This window comes from Myotis myotis, unplaced genomic scaffold (genome assembly GCF_014108235.1).
Source record: "Myotis myotis isolate mMyoMyo1 unplaced genomic scaffold, mMyoMyo1.p scaffold_m19_p_10, whole genome shotgun sequence".
NCBI classification, from domain to species: Eukaryota; Metazoa; Chordata; class Mammalia; order Chiroptera; family Vespertilionidae; genus Myotis; species Myotis myotis.
In genome coordinates, this window is record NW_023416314.1 from 10317613 (window position 1) to 10331880 (window position 14268).

The window sequence follows — 14268 nt, forward strand, 5'->3', positions numbered from 1 at the left end:
CCGATCGGGAATGGAATGAGTGCCCTTTCACTGCACAGGGCGATGCCCAACCAACTGAGCCACACTGGCCAGGGCAGAGTATATTCTGTATTTTTGGTTTTTTAATTCTTTTTTTTAAATTTTTTAAAAAATATATTTTATTGACTTTTTACAGAGAGGAAGGGAGAGGGATAGAGAGTTAGAAACATCGATGAGAGAGAAACATCTATCAGCTGCCTCCTACACGCTCCCTACTGAGTATGTGCTCGCAATCAAGGTACATGCCCTTGACGGGAATCGAACCGGGGACCCTTGAGTCCGCAGGCTGACGCTGTATCCACTGAGCCAAACCGGTTAGGGCTTGTTTTTTTAATTCTTCATTGTAGAAAGTATATATATATCCCTTCCCTCCCTCCCCCCACTGACCTGCACCAGGCCTGCCCCCTTCCCCAGGCCTTCAGCACCCTATTGTCTGTGTCCATGGGTATGTATATATGCATATAAGGTCTTTGGTTGATTGCCTCCCACCCACCCACTCTCCCCCGCCTTCTCCAAGATTCCTCACTCTGTTCCATGCTTCATGTCTCTGGATCCACTCCGTTCATCAGTTCATTTTGTTACTTAGATTCCACATATGAGTGAGATCACGTGATACTGATCTTTCCCTGACTGACTTATTCACTTAGCACAATACTCTCCAGGTCCCTCCATGCTGTCTCAAAGGGTAAGAGATCCTTCTTGTTTACTGCTGCACAGTCTTCCATGGTGTAAATGTACCACCCTTTTTTATCCACTTGTCTACTGATGGACACCTGGGCTGTTTCCAGGTTAGGTGCTCTTTTCTACCCCCCTTTGCAGCTGCCTCTCTTTCATTGCCATTCCTGGTTTTACTGATGGATCTGCTATCCCACCCTATCGAGCTCCCCGATTCCGTAGCCTTCTTCCTCGCCTCAGTATCCCGCCAGCTCTCCTATAGTCCATTCTGCACATGGTGACCCAGATGGGCTGCTCCAAGTGTTTTTATATAATCTCAGGTTTTCTCTTTGCCCAGCATCCCCTCTCCACCCTCTTCCTTCTTCTTTACCCCAATTCCTTTGCCTCTTTCAGTGCCTAGATGGTCAGTTACTTTGGGACTTAGTTGGCACTGCGTTGTTTCCACGTGGAAAGACTTCTCGGGGCCTCTTCCCTCCTACCCCGGGATTCCTGGTAGAGGTCACTTTCTGAAGGAAGTCTTCCATTTTCCACTCACCCTACCTCCACTTCCAAGTTGTCCCTCTGATGTAGGTTTGCCAAATGAAAGAAAAGCTCGGCTACGTTTGAAGTTCAGGTTAATAATAATTTTTAGTATAAGTATACTTAGCATCCTGTATTTTTATTTGCTCAATCTGGCCACCCGACCCTGGCATGCTCCCATCACAACTGGTACCTCCCCTCTCACAGCTTTATCACAGGTTACATGCGGTTGGGTCTTTCTTGTTCACTGTTGTAATTTCTTTTCTTGGCATCTTGCCTAGAATATAATAGATCCTCAAAAGAGATTTGGTAAATAAATAATGGAATATCCTGGATGAATGATGAATCTTTGGTGGATATTCCTGGAGGAACTGTCTTCCATAAAATAAGAAACACAAAATATGCTCTTTGAAATGTAATGATCAGTTTAATCTTTCAGATTTTTACATATATTTTGTGAATGAAGCATGTCTTTACTTTTGCCTAAGTAGAAAAAAAAAAACTTTTGTTGAGAACATGTATTTCATAATTTTTGTTTTCGGTATGGTGGATGGTTGTGAGGTGAATGCCATCAGATTGTAAAAGAACTATCTATCCCTATTATGACCAGTCACTTCCTGTCTCTGCAGAGTCTGTTCACCACTTGAATCTATTTATTTGCATCAATAACAGGGAAAAAAGCCTAGAATGAGTAAATATTCAGAACCTTCTGCTTTTATATCAGAACTCTTTAAGCTTTTTTCCAATTAACCTCAGTTTCCTTGCTGGTTGGGAGATCTTTTCCAGATATGCTCTTTATTTTTCTCAGCTATATCTTGTCTGAGAGGATGTGGACCATCAAGAGAGATTGAAGGTAAACCAAAATGCCTAATATGAGTATCCCATTACCAACCTGATAATGTGTTTATTGATTTGGTTTTTGTTAATACTAATCTCAGGCTAGAGGTTTGAACCACACTTCTTCTGGAACTGACCTGTCCAACAGCAGTTGCCTCTAGTCAGATCTAGTACAATCAAATACAGTAACTGAATTTTAATTGTATTTAATTTTAATTTAAAAAACTGATAATCAATTTAGTGACCAGATCACTTTTAAGTATGTTAGGAAAACTTGAGTTATGTGAATCTACTTTGTCAACTAAATTTTTTGAAATACAAATAAGATCCAGTGTTTCTGGTCAAAAAAAAAAAAAATAGCATCTGACTTGAGATATGTTGTAAGTGTAAAGCATATGCAGGATTTTGGAGATTTATTATAAAAATGTAAATGGATCATTGATAATTTTACAATGATTATAAGTTGAAATTACTGTATTTTCACATTTGGGCTAAGGAAAATATATTATTAGTTTTACCTGTTTTTTTAATTTTTATTTTTTGAAATAGGCTAACAGGAAATTTAAATTTATTCATGTGATTTGTGGTGTATTTCTTTTATACAGTTCTGTTATAGACTATGCCTGGCCACAGCTTATTAAAAGTCTTAGAATGAAAATATAAGTTAACTAAAATATTTCCATATCATTGCTTATTATTTAACCAAAGCAAAAGAACAAAGTCACTTTCCCCATCTTTTCTCCAAATTCAATTTAGTTAAAAATGAAACAACCAGTGAACACATTATAACATATTCCAGCAATTACATTTAACAGTATTATGCTCTTTTCAGTCAGTTTTTGCCTTTGCGCATGCTTTCCCCCCCTTCCTTTCACATGCCCTGCTTCTTCCTTGTCTTGTCTTTATTACACACTCTTATCTCCTTCAAGCCTGCTCTTCCCTAACAACCTTAGAACAGATTTTCCGTTTTTATGTGAATTTTATCCTTATACATATTCTATTGAGATATCATTCCATATCGCCACTACCTTTTACCTCTTTATCTCTAGCACCCAGCATATTACCTAGCACTTAGGCTGGCAAAAATATATTTGATGAATTGAACTGAACACTGACATGATAAAACTCACTCTGCTTTGTTCTCTGTGGTGTTCCACCAAATTGTTTGCAATTTTCATCATCAGGTAAATTATAATCTCTCTATATAAAAGGCTAATGTGCAAAGTGTCCCCTCGGGAGTTCAAACAGACCAGGAGTTTGATCGCTTGCTATGATGTGTGCTGACCACCAGGGGGCGGCGCAGCATGAAGGAAGGCCCCGGCTGGCAGCCATAAGGCCCCAATCGGCTAGGGACCCTACCGTGCATGAATTTCGTGCACTGGGCCTCTAGTGGTTAATAAAATGACGTTGAAAGCTTTTCACCAGCAAATTTTCTGTTTCTAAAAAATTTATAATGGAAAGCCAGTATGGTTCCTATAGACGTGTCAATTATTTTTCTTTATACTACTTTTTTTATAACTGGGAGAAATAGGAAAGGCTAGAACATGAGCTATTTAAAAATGGTAATCATTATAGCAAGAAGTAGCATTGGTAGATTTTAGTTTCAAAGGTCAGTCTGGCATCAAATCTTGGGAAGTCAAATAGTCCCAGCATTCCAACCAGCACCAACTGTGGTTGGGTTACCATTTTTGTTTATGGTGAGAGATGTGGTTTCTATGGGATAGCCTATGAAATATTATGGGCCAGTGGAGAATCAGTAACAATACTTTTTCAAAAAAATCAGCCTATTCCTTATTTCAGTACCTATAGATGAAGTTGCCCATGGGAGAAATAGATCAATTGCAAATCTAGTCTTGCACTTTGGAAACTTATGCTCTGGTAACTTTCTATATGAAGCTCATTTTTAAAAATCACTTTTGGTATAAATACATTTTTGTTTCTCTCTCCTGTTTGGTAGTCAAAGAGGCCTCTTGTTGAATAACAATTTTAGGAGTTTTGTAGGAGGACCACCTGTTTCTTTGATTCCCCTGCAGAATTAGTTTTATTTATGCAAAATAGCCTATTTTATTTATTTATTTACTTTGTTAATTCTTACTGGAGGATTTTTTTTTTCCATTGATTTTTAGGGAGAGTGGACTAGAGAACGATAGAGGAAACATCAATGTGAGAGAAACACATTGATTGGTTGCCTCCTGCATGAGCCCTGACCAGGGCGCAGGCTTAGGAGGAGCCTGCAACTGGGTATGTGCCCTTGACCAGAACTGAACCCAGGACCCTTTGGTCTGCAGGCCAGTGCTCTATACACTGAGCCAAACCAGCTAGGACTAACCTATATTTTAAATCACCCATCCCCGATACAACTTGCATATTTCTTTATTTACTAGGGTCCCTAGCTGCTGCTAGCTGCCAGCTGGGTACTCCCTCCCTTCACCAGGCCACCTGCCGCTGACCCGGGCCCCCCTCCCTTCCCCGTCCGGCCTCACCCCCTGGTCAAACTCCCGGACAACTCCTGATCGAGGGGATAATTTGCATATTACGCTTTTATTATATAGGATTTATTTATTTATTTCTGTTTTAAATTCTTTGTTTTTTAAGGTATTACATGTGAATCCTTTTTCCCCATTGACCTCTCCCCGCTTGTTCCCACCACCCCCCCCACCACCAACTCCCACAATTGCCTTCACCCCTCCTACTGACTATGTCCATGGGTTATGCTTATATGCATGCATACCCATGCTTATATGCATGCAGTCCTTTGGTTGATCTTTCCCCCTTTCCCCCCTCACTTCTCCCTTTCCCCCCACTTCCTCTTCCCCCCCATGTCCCCCCTCCCCCTGAGTTTGGATGGTTTGTTCAATGCTTCTATGTCTCTGGATCTATTTTAGTTCATCAGTTTATGTTGTTCATTGTATTCCATAAATGAGTGAGATCCTGTGATATTTATCTTCCTCTGACTGGCTTATTTCGCTTAGCATAATGCTCTCCAGGTCCATCCATGCTGTTGCAAATGGTAAGAGTTTCTTCTTTTTCATAGCAGTGTAGTATTCCATTGTGTAGATGTACCACTGTTTTTTAATTCTCTCATCTGCTGGTGGACACTTAGGCTGTTTCCAAATCTTAGCTATTGTAAATTGTGCTGCTATGAACATAGGGGTGCATATGTCCTTTCTGATTGGTGTTTTTGGTTTCTTGGGATGTATTCCTAGAAGTGGGATCACTGGGTCAAATGGGAGCTCCATTTTTAATTTTTGAGGAAACTCCATACTGTTTTCCACAGTGGCTGCACCAGTCTGCATTCCCACCAGCAGTGCACGAGACTTCTTTTTTCTCTGCATCCTCACCAGTGCTTGTCGTATGTTGATTTGTTGCATATTTAGTGAAAATTGATCTAGTCCTTTTTGCATCATGTATTAACAGGAAAACATATGCATAAATTTTATTTAGTAGTAAAAATTAATCATATTGTTTTCTCAATGTGAGAAATTACTGTGACTTTTTGTAGCCTCTTGGTTGTGTTTATGCATGTGCTTTCTTGAGTTTCTTTAATAAGAATTGTACAGAATTAGGAGCTTTTCATTTATTGGCCAGATCTCATTCTTCAACTCATTTTATTTTATTTATGTTTTTAAAAAAATTTTTGGTTAATCCTCATCCAAGGATATTTTTTCCATTGAGTTTTAAGGGGAGTAGAAGGGAGGGGGAGAGATAGAGAAAAGCATCAGTGTCAGAGACATATCGATTGGTTACCTCCTGCACATGCCCTGACCAGGGCCCAGGATGCATCCTGCAACCAAGGTACATGCTCTTGGCCCAAATCAAACCCGAGACCCTTCAGTTCACAGGCTGATGCTCCAATCATTGAGCCAAGCCGGCTAGGGTTCTTCAACTTATTTTTAAAAATAAATATTGAATACTATTCTATGCCAAGTACTGATCTAAGGACTTCATGTACATTAACCCATTTTACTATTATAATGACCCTATGGGGGAAGTTACAAGTATTCCTCATATTTTTTATGAAGAAACTGAAGCAAAATGATAAGATTTTTTTCTCAAGTTTGCACAGGTAGTAAGTGGCAGAGCTGGAGTTTAAACCCAAGCAGTCTACACTTAAACCCCACGATGTACTATCACTCAAAATGGATATGATTGCAACCTCGAAGGAGATTACTTCAACTGTGGCCAGAACATTTAAAAAGATTCTAGTGGAGCAAGAGAACAACAAAACTTCCTCCACAAAGCACTGTCTTTTTCCTAACGTTTGTTGGACTGTATTGTAAGGTCCTCAAAGGCAGGGGTCATGTCATTTATCTTTCTTTTATCCCCAGCACCTAGCACAGTGGTTCTCAACCTTCCTAATGCTGTGACCCTTTAATACAGTTCCTCATATTGTGGTGACCCCCAACCATAAAATAATTTTCATTGCTACTGTTATGAATCGTAATGTAAATATTTAATATGCAGGATGTATTTTCATTGTTACAAATTGAACATAATTAAAGCATAGTGGTTAATCACAAAAACAATATGTAATTACATATGTGTTTTCCGATGGCCTTAGGCGACCCCTGTGAAAGGGTCGTTCAACCCCCAAAGGGGTCACGACTCACAGGTTGAGAACCGCTGACCTATCACAAACCTTGTTTATTCCCAAATAAACTTAGATTTTGTGTTGTGGGATTAACAGTCTATAAGAATAAAAGCATAATATGATAATTAGACCAGACATCCTTCCAGATGACCTTCCGAACGAAGCCGGGGCTGCGAGGGAAGCCTGGGTCCCAGGTGCTAGAGGGAAGCCGGTGACAGCAGCTGGGAGAAGGAAGGCCTACTCTTGCATGAATTTCATGCATCGGGCCTCTAGTGGTCATATAATTCCTTTAACCAGTAGGCTTAGTCAGTGAACCTGTCATTGGTTAGCAGCTGATCGAAAGCTTTTCTGTACTAAACTATCTATTGCTTTTATTTCACTTCACCAGTTTCCACAGAATAATTTAAACACCACAGCCTGTTTTGTCCATAGGCAAAGCTCTCGATTTTTTTTTTTTTCTATTCAGATTGTTTGTGGGGAGTAATAGTGGCTGTGATCAAGATACATTAACAATAACACAAATGTAAACAAGATCCTGAGTTGGCCTAGAAAATGTGCCTTTGGTGACTTAACTTATTTAAATTTTTTAGAGACAGGAGCTGTGATTCCTGGAAAGACTTTTTTGGTTGTTCAACTACAGAAGCAAGAGAAAAGGCAAAGAGGACATAGAAAAGTGGGGAGAATTGCATTTCACAAGATCTAAAAATAGGGAATACCTCAAGTTTTAACCTACAAACACTGTATTTATACCATTTAACACATCATACTATCTTACCTAATAATAGACAAACGTGTATACTGACCATCCCTCTGCTACACTCACCAACCAATCAGGAGAGTATGCAAATTAACCCAACAAAGATGGCAGTTAATTTGCATACATAGGCGCGAAGCGGTGGAGCGAAGACCGAAGGCTCCGGCCAGAGGAGCGGAGGCCTGGGTCCCGGGTGCTGGAGGAAAACTGGTGCCGGCAGCCAGGGGAAGGGAAGGCCTATTGCATGAATCTCTTCGTGCAATGGGCCTCTAGTATATAAATGTATACATAAGTCCAAATATGAAAAATACAGATTTAAATTATAGTTAAGATAATATGGGGGTACATGTTAATTACTCATTTTTTCAAAATAATTTCTAACTTCCTAAAAAGATAAAAGACTATTTTATTATTATATCTTGATTTATAATCTATATCCTTTCTCAGGATATTTAATCTCCATTTTACAAAATAGAAAGCAGGTCTGGAGTGGTATGTGACTTGTCTAGTCACTAATCAGTGGTCGGCCCGAGACCAGGTCCTGAGTCTGCTAGTTTCTGTTATGAGTTCTCTCCATCATACTGTGTTCTACTTCAAAGAGTCATGTTCTACTGCTTCAAATAGCATGTTCTTCTATATCAAATCATCTGATTTCTTGAAAACTTCATGACTTTAGAAGCAAAAGATAAAAAACATAAAATAAAATAAAATAGACCCACATTGTGTCCTTTCCAAATTTGCCCCATTCCCAGAATTCCTACCTTGGAAATACTATAACAACCACTGCACTGGGTAAATGCTTACTAAGTACTAGACACTATTAAGGGCTTTGTATATATTATCTCTTTAAAGGCTTTACAGCTAGGGAAACTGAGGCCTGGAATTTAGGACATGTTACTACTTTATGAAAAAGGAAAACAAAGCTCAGAAAAGTTAGGAGGCTGCCTCCAGATCACACAGCAAGGAAGTGGTGGAGCTAAGATATCTCTCTGATTCCAGCCCCATGCTTCACCTAACCATTATGAAGGCTTTTTCTCTGAGCAATTAGTAATTTTCCTAAATTACTATAGAGTTGAATAAACTTTTGAAATCACTGGCAACTTATCTAGATGTTGATAATTCCAAATAGGTTGGTAATTTATAAAAAAAAAAAAAATAGCATAAACTGTAGGTCACATAAAACATCCCTCTCAGAAATGTTGGCTCTGTCTCCATTCAGATCACTCTGTCTACATTTTCATATTTTTTAAATTATTTTTATATTACCCCTAGTTCTGTTATATTATCACAAACTTAACTTTAATATCCTTTCTATACTGAATTCTTACTAAATGTCTTCCTATTTTTCTCCATTAACCAAAAATGTATAGCTGAAGTATATTTCTATTGTTACATATAATAATTTAATAATCATGTAATAATATTCATAGGTTGAAAAGTAGGTGAGAATACTTTCTTAAACACAAAAATTTCCCCAAAATCCCAAGTAACTTCTTTACTAATTTTTAGGCTCTTAACTGTCAATATTTGACTGTTTAATTCTCCTGAAAAGAAACAAAATTATTCTTCTTTATTCATTAATATTTGACATTAATCTCATCATTCCATAAATTAAAGCCATTTTTATAAACATTTAAAAGGCTAATTTTTAAAACAGAAGAATTGCTTTACTTTTGTTCTACTTTGAGTTTTTTCTTCTATATTTTGCTATTTTTTTAAGCCTGTTTTCCAGGTTGATTAAAGTGCAGCACACTGTGTCTTATCTATGTCCTAGGTCTAGAAAACATTTCATACATATTGGGCATTAATAGTACTGGCCCTCCCTTTTTCTTGGGGACTTGAAAGGGGTTTTATTTTAATAGAATTTGGAAATGGTGTCAGAATCCAAGGATTCATTACTATAGCAACAGCAAATAGAAAGACTAAATGTCAAACACATTCACTGTTGCTATAGTGATAGTCAGTTGCTTTACCAGTTATGTTTACTGTTCCATTCTGGTCAGTTTTTAAATTATGCTTATCTACCGTATATGAATGTTCAAAAAGGGGAGAAAAGGTTTAAACTCATTTAAGAAAGAAAGAAGCCCTTCAAGAGATGGAAGCAATTTGTTTCACTGTCCATTATTTAATAAGAAACTCACAGAGTTCACAAAAAGGCTATAAGGGAAAAAGAAAATCTCATTTCTTTTGGGGAAAAAAGTATTCTTCCTATTTCCAGTCAGGGTGTCTGTTGCTGTTCTATTCTAAAAACATTTTTAAAGACTTTGTGGCTTACCATGTGTAAGGATGACCATTCTTTCACAGTAAACATCTTCTTTTTCTTCTTTTTTAAAAAAATGTAATTGATTTCAGAGAAGAAGGGAGAGAGAGAGATAGAAACATCAATGATGAGAATCACTGATCAGCTGCCTCCTACACACCCTCCACTGGGGACCAAGCCTGCAACCCGGGCATGTGCTGTTGACTGGAATCAAACCCGAGAACTCTCAGTCCACAGGCTGACGCTCTATCCACTGACCCAAACCAGCTAGGGCAACACAATAAACATCTTTAAATGAAAATATTTTTATCCACTTTTTACACTTGTCATTTAACTCAGAATTATTAACTATTTCCTTCCCTTCCTAAAATATATATATATATATATATATAACATTGAACGAAAATCTACAGAACTATACTGAGCTATTTTATAAAACAAAACAAAACAAGATACAACCTCAGCACTTTAAGAATGACGAAAAGAAGAAGAAATGATGCACAAATATAAGACCTAAGCATTGCTTTGTAGTCAGTTGCCACAACAACAGCAGCAGCGCATTATTGAGGACAATTATTAGGAAGCACATCACCCAGCATTCTTCGAGCTGGCCATTTGATTATACTTGTTCCATTCATGCATGTGGACTTCGGACATTATTTTAAATTATGCCATAAAGAAAGCCGAACATGATTTTTGTTTTATGTAGAAAACAAAATGGTTTTGCAGCATCACTGACTAAAGTAATAACTGTTATTTCAAGGCACCTTTTTTAAAGCATGAGGCGCTACATTTGCTGAGAAAAAAAGATACCTAAGGTCATTTGAATCAACATAAACTAATCCACAGGGAGTTTCATAGCCAACAAAGGAAGGGCCCTGTTCAGCATTCTAATGAGACTAGTATTTTCCCCTACCTCCAACCTTAATATTTTGATTTTCTTTCTTCACTTTTTTTTTTTAAACTATTACATTCCATCTCCTCTGTGTTCCAGTTCTCAACATCTTTTGCCTATAGAAAGGAATGGTTCCTAAATAATCTCCCTACTCCAAATCACCCCTTCCCTGCTGTCAAGATTCTCACCTCCAAGCATAGATCCCATCTTATCACTCTCTTCCTCAAGAACCTCAACGCCTACCTCTCATTGTGCTTCCTGTTGTTGTTTTTTCCTTAACAACATCTCATTTACAACTTCTGAGACTTTACAAGGTAGTTTTCATTTAGTTTTCTTACCACTAACTGAGCTCTTTTCCCCTTCCTATACCTTTATCTGGGACTTTATACATGTGGGGATGTTTGTCTCTGTGTATTGTTTGCTTAGGGGAGAAAGGGGGTGGTGAGAGAAGGAGGGTCTATGTATTTTTAGCCTGTATACATTCTAATGAATGAGTGAATTCCTGTCTATTTGGCAGGAAGGGGGGCTATAATATCTTGTCAAGCATTGCAAGTTGGTGAGAAGAGCAGACAAGACAATAGAGTTTGGTTGATACAAAAAAAAACACAAAAAACTCATGGAACTTATGTGGTTTAAATGAGAAATGATGAAGGAACAGCAGGCAGAGTTAAAAATCTGGTGAGTAGTACACTAGACCTCGTTAGACAAATGGGTGTAGGAATCACAGCAACACAAGGATTTCAAGTAGAGGCTGTGTGAAAAGAGGGTTTTGGCCATTTCTCTAAGTACAATTAAATCAACTTGGTTAGGAAAAGCAGTACAAAATACTCTACAATCCATGATTGAAAGAAATTTAATGAGATGCATATAGGTAGCCATTAATATGCAAGTTTAAAATCAAACACATTTATTAATTCACTTTTGTTGTTCCCGTGGAGTCATATGGTGTGGTGGAGATATCACTGGAGATATATTATAAGAGATTTGAGCTTGTGGAAGATTATATTTTCCAACAATGGCCACAACAGTATCTCCCATCACCCATCTCTTCTGCGATGTGACCTTTCTACTCCCCCATTAAGAGAAGGAGTCTATTTCTCCTCCTCCTTAAATCTGGGCAGGTCCTGTGGCTACCTTGACAAGAACAAACAAACAAAACAATAGCAACAAAACCAGCAGAAGTCATACTATGCTAGTTCCAGACATAGCCCTTAGGTGGCTTGTAGCTTCCATCTGCCTTTTGCAAGGCAACCGCCACGTAAGAAGCATGAGCACCCCAATGCCACCAAGCATGAGAGAAGTCCACAGGTAGCGGAGAGGTCCTGGAGGGTAACATGCGACATGGAGATGGAAAGACACCAAGAGGCACTGAGGTGGCAGATGTGGGTGAAGAAACAAACCATCTTGGAAGTTGAATCCTTACCATCTACCCCAGCTGATGTTTCATAGATCAGAAACAACCCCAAAAGCCAAAGATTTCTGGGATTTCTGATCCACAAAAGTGGGGGAGGCGGGGATATAATGGTGGCTCTATGCCACTAAATTTTGACATGTATTGTTACATAGCAATAGATAGCCAAAATAGGGTTCTTATGTCATTTAGTAATCCAGTAAATAAAGTTCTTCATCCACCTCTATAATATGTGGACACTGATCCTTGGCTATTTACCTCATGTACCTTTTTTTAGTATGTTTTTATTGATTTCAGAGAGAAGAAGGGGGAGAGAGAGAAACATAACGATGAGAGAGATTCATGGATCATCTGTCTCCTGCACATCCCCTACTGGGGATTGAGCCCCCAACCCAGGCATGTGTCCTGATTGGGAATAGAATTGTGACCTGGGTTGATGCTCAACCACTGAGCTACACCAGTCACGCTACCTCTTGCACTTGATGTGACGTTCAAAGAAGGTACATGGGTGTAAGTTTTGTGGACACAAGATATTATTAATGGCCCTTGAAAATGCTTATGTGTCTATAATAATTATTTCTGTGTCTACATGTATGTTTTCATGACTGTTCTTTCCAATTATAAGCATAGGTACTAGAGATTAGGTCAATACATTTCTTTTGCAGCCTTTGTGGCTTTCAATTTATGTGGTGGCTTTCAATTTATGTAGCTTTTTATTAAACACTAGAGGCCCGGTGCACGAAAATTCATGCACTCAGGGGGGTCCTTCAGCCTGGCCTGCCCACTCTTGCAGTCGGGAGCCATCAGGGAATGTCTGACTGACAGCAGTTTGTCCTCCCTCTGTAGAAGGTGACTGGTGGGACAATCAGGGGACGGCATTGGAGGCGAGTGGCTACCAGGGATGGGCAAACTTTTTGTCTCGAGGGCCACAGTGGGTTCTTAAACTGGACGGGAGGGCCGGAACAAAAGCACGGATGGAGTGTTTGTGTGAACTAATATAAATTCAAAGTAAACATCATTACATAAAAGGGTACGGTCTTTTTTTTCAATAGTTTTATTCATTTCAAATGGGCCAGATCCAGCCCCACCCCCCCATTGTCCCTCCATACTGCCCTCCCCCCAATCGCTGTCCACTCCCTCTGCCCCCTGGCACATGCCTTGGCTGGCATAGCACCACCTGCTCACTGGCCCCGCCCCCCCAGTTGTTCCTCAGTTTGGTCGATTTGCATATTATGCTTTTATTATATAGGACTAGTGTCCCAGTGCACAGATTCATGCACATTGAAAGGAAATTAATTAGAAGAAATATTTTAACATCGTTATTTGCCCTTTCTCTATAATAGAAATGTCAACCAAATTCACAATGGACAATGACAGATCGAAACACATGCGTGTGATTGGCGCCAGTGAGAGCTTTATATGCATCACGCATGCGCAAGTCAACTTAGCCTTTTATATATATATAGAATAAACTTGCTTAATTAGATCTGCTTTCTGATTTAGTTAAACTTTTCCAGCCCAGTGAAGCACCCCAACTTCTCTTTCAGGTAATTGTCAGCAACACAGCAGTAAATATCAACATGAAGCAGATTATTATTGTAGATCATGCAGGGAGAACAAAGGGTAAAATATTTAACTGTAGCAGTGTTTGACTATAGTCTGCGCAGTGAGGAAACCTGAAATCATTTTCAAGTTGCACCATTTCTTACTTCTTTTCAGTCGGGTCAAGTTTCTAAGCTTTCTAAATCTTCATTTTCTGGCTAATGAAAATAGGATTCTACTGAGTCTCCTATCTACCTACTCCAGGACTTCTGTGAGGATCAAATAAGATGAGGCACAGAAAAATGCTTCACAAACATTTGTTTGGTTAAACTGTAAAATGTTTGCACCTGGCTATAAAGCAAGTCGGGTTCCTGGGCTGAAGAAATTCCAAGGAGGCTAGTCACTAGGGAGAGGAAGCTGGGCATTACTATGTGATGTCATTACCTGGTGGTCACAGTGATGGTTTCTGGGCTCAGCTGTGCTGTGGGCCACATTTTGCACCATGGGGTCTTGGCAGCATTGGTTGTGATATGGTGGGGTATCACTCTGGGGCGGTGGTGGGGCCTGTGTGCCACTTGTTGGTTTGTTGATGCCAAGTGTTGGTTTGTTGGTGTCAGGTCTGTGGTGCCGTTTCTTTTTAAATGACCAGTGTGCATCATGGCAGCTCCTGCATTAAGCATCTGCCCCCTGGTGGTCAGTGCACATCACAGCTACAGGTCGGATGGTCAGACACTTAGCCTTTTATATATATAGATAGGAATTACCC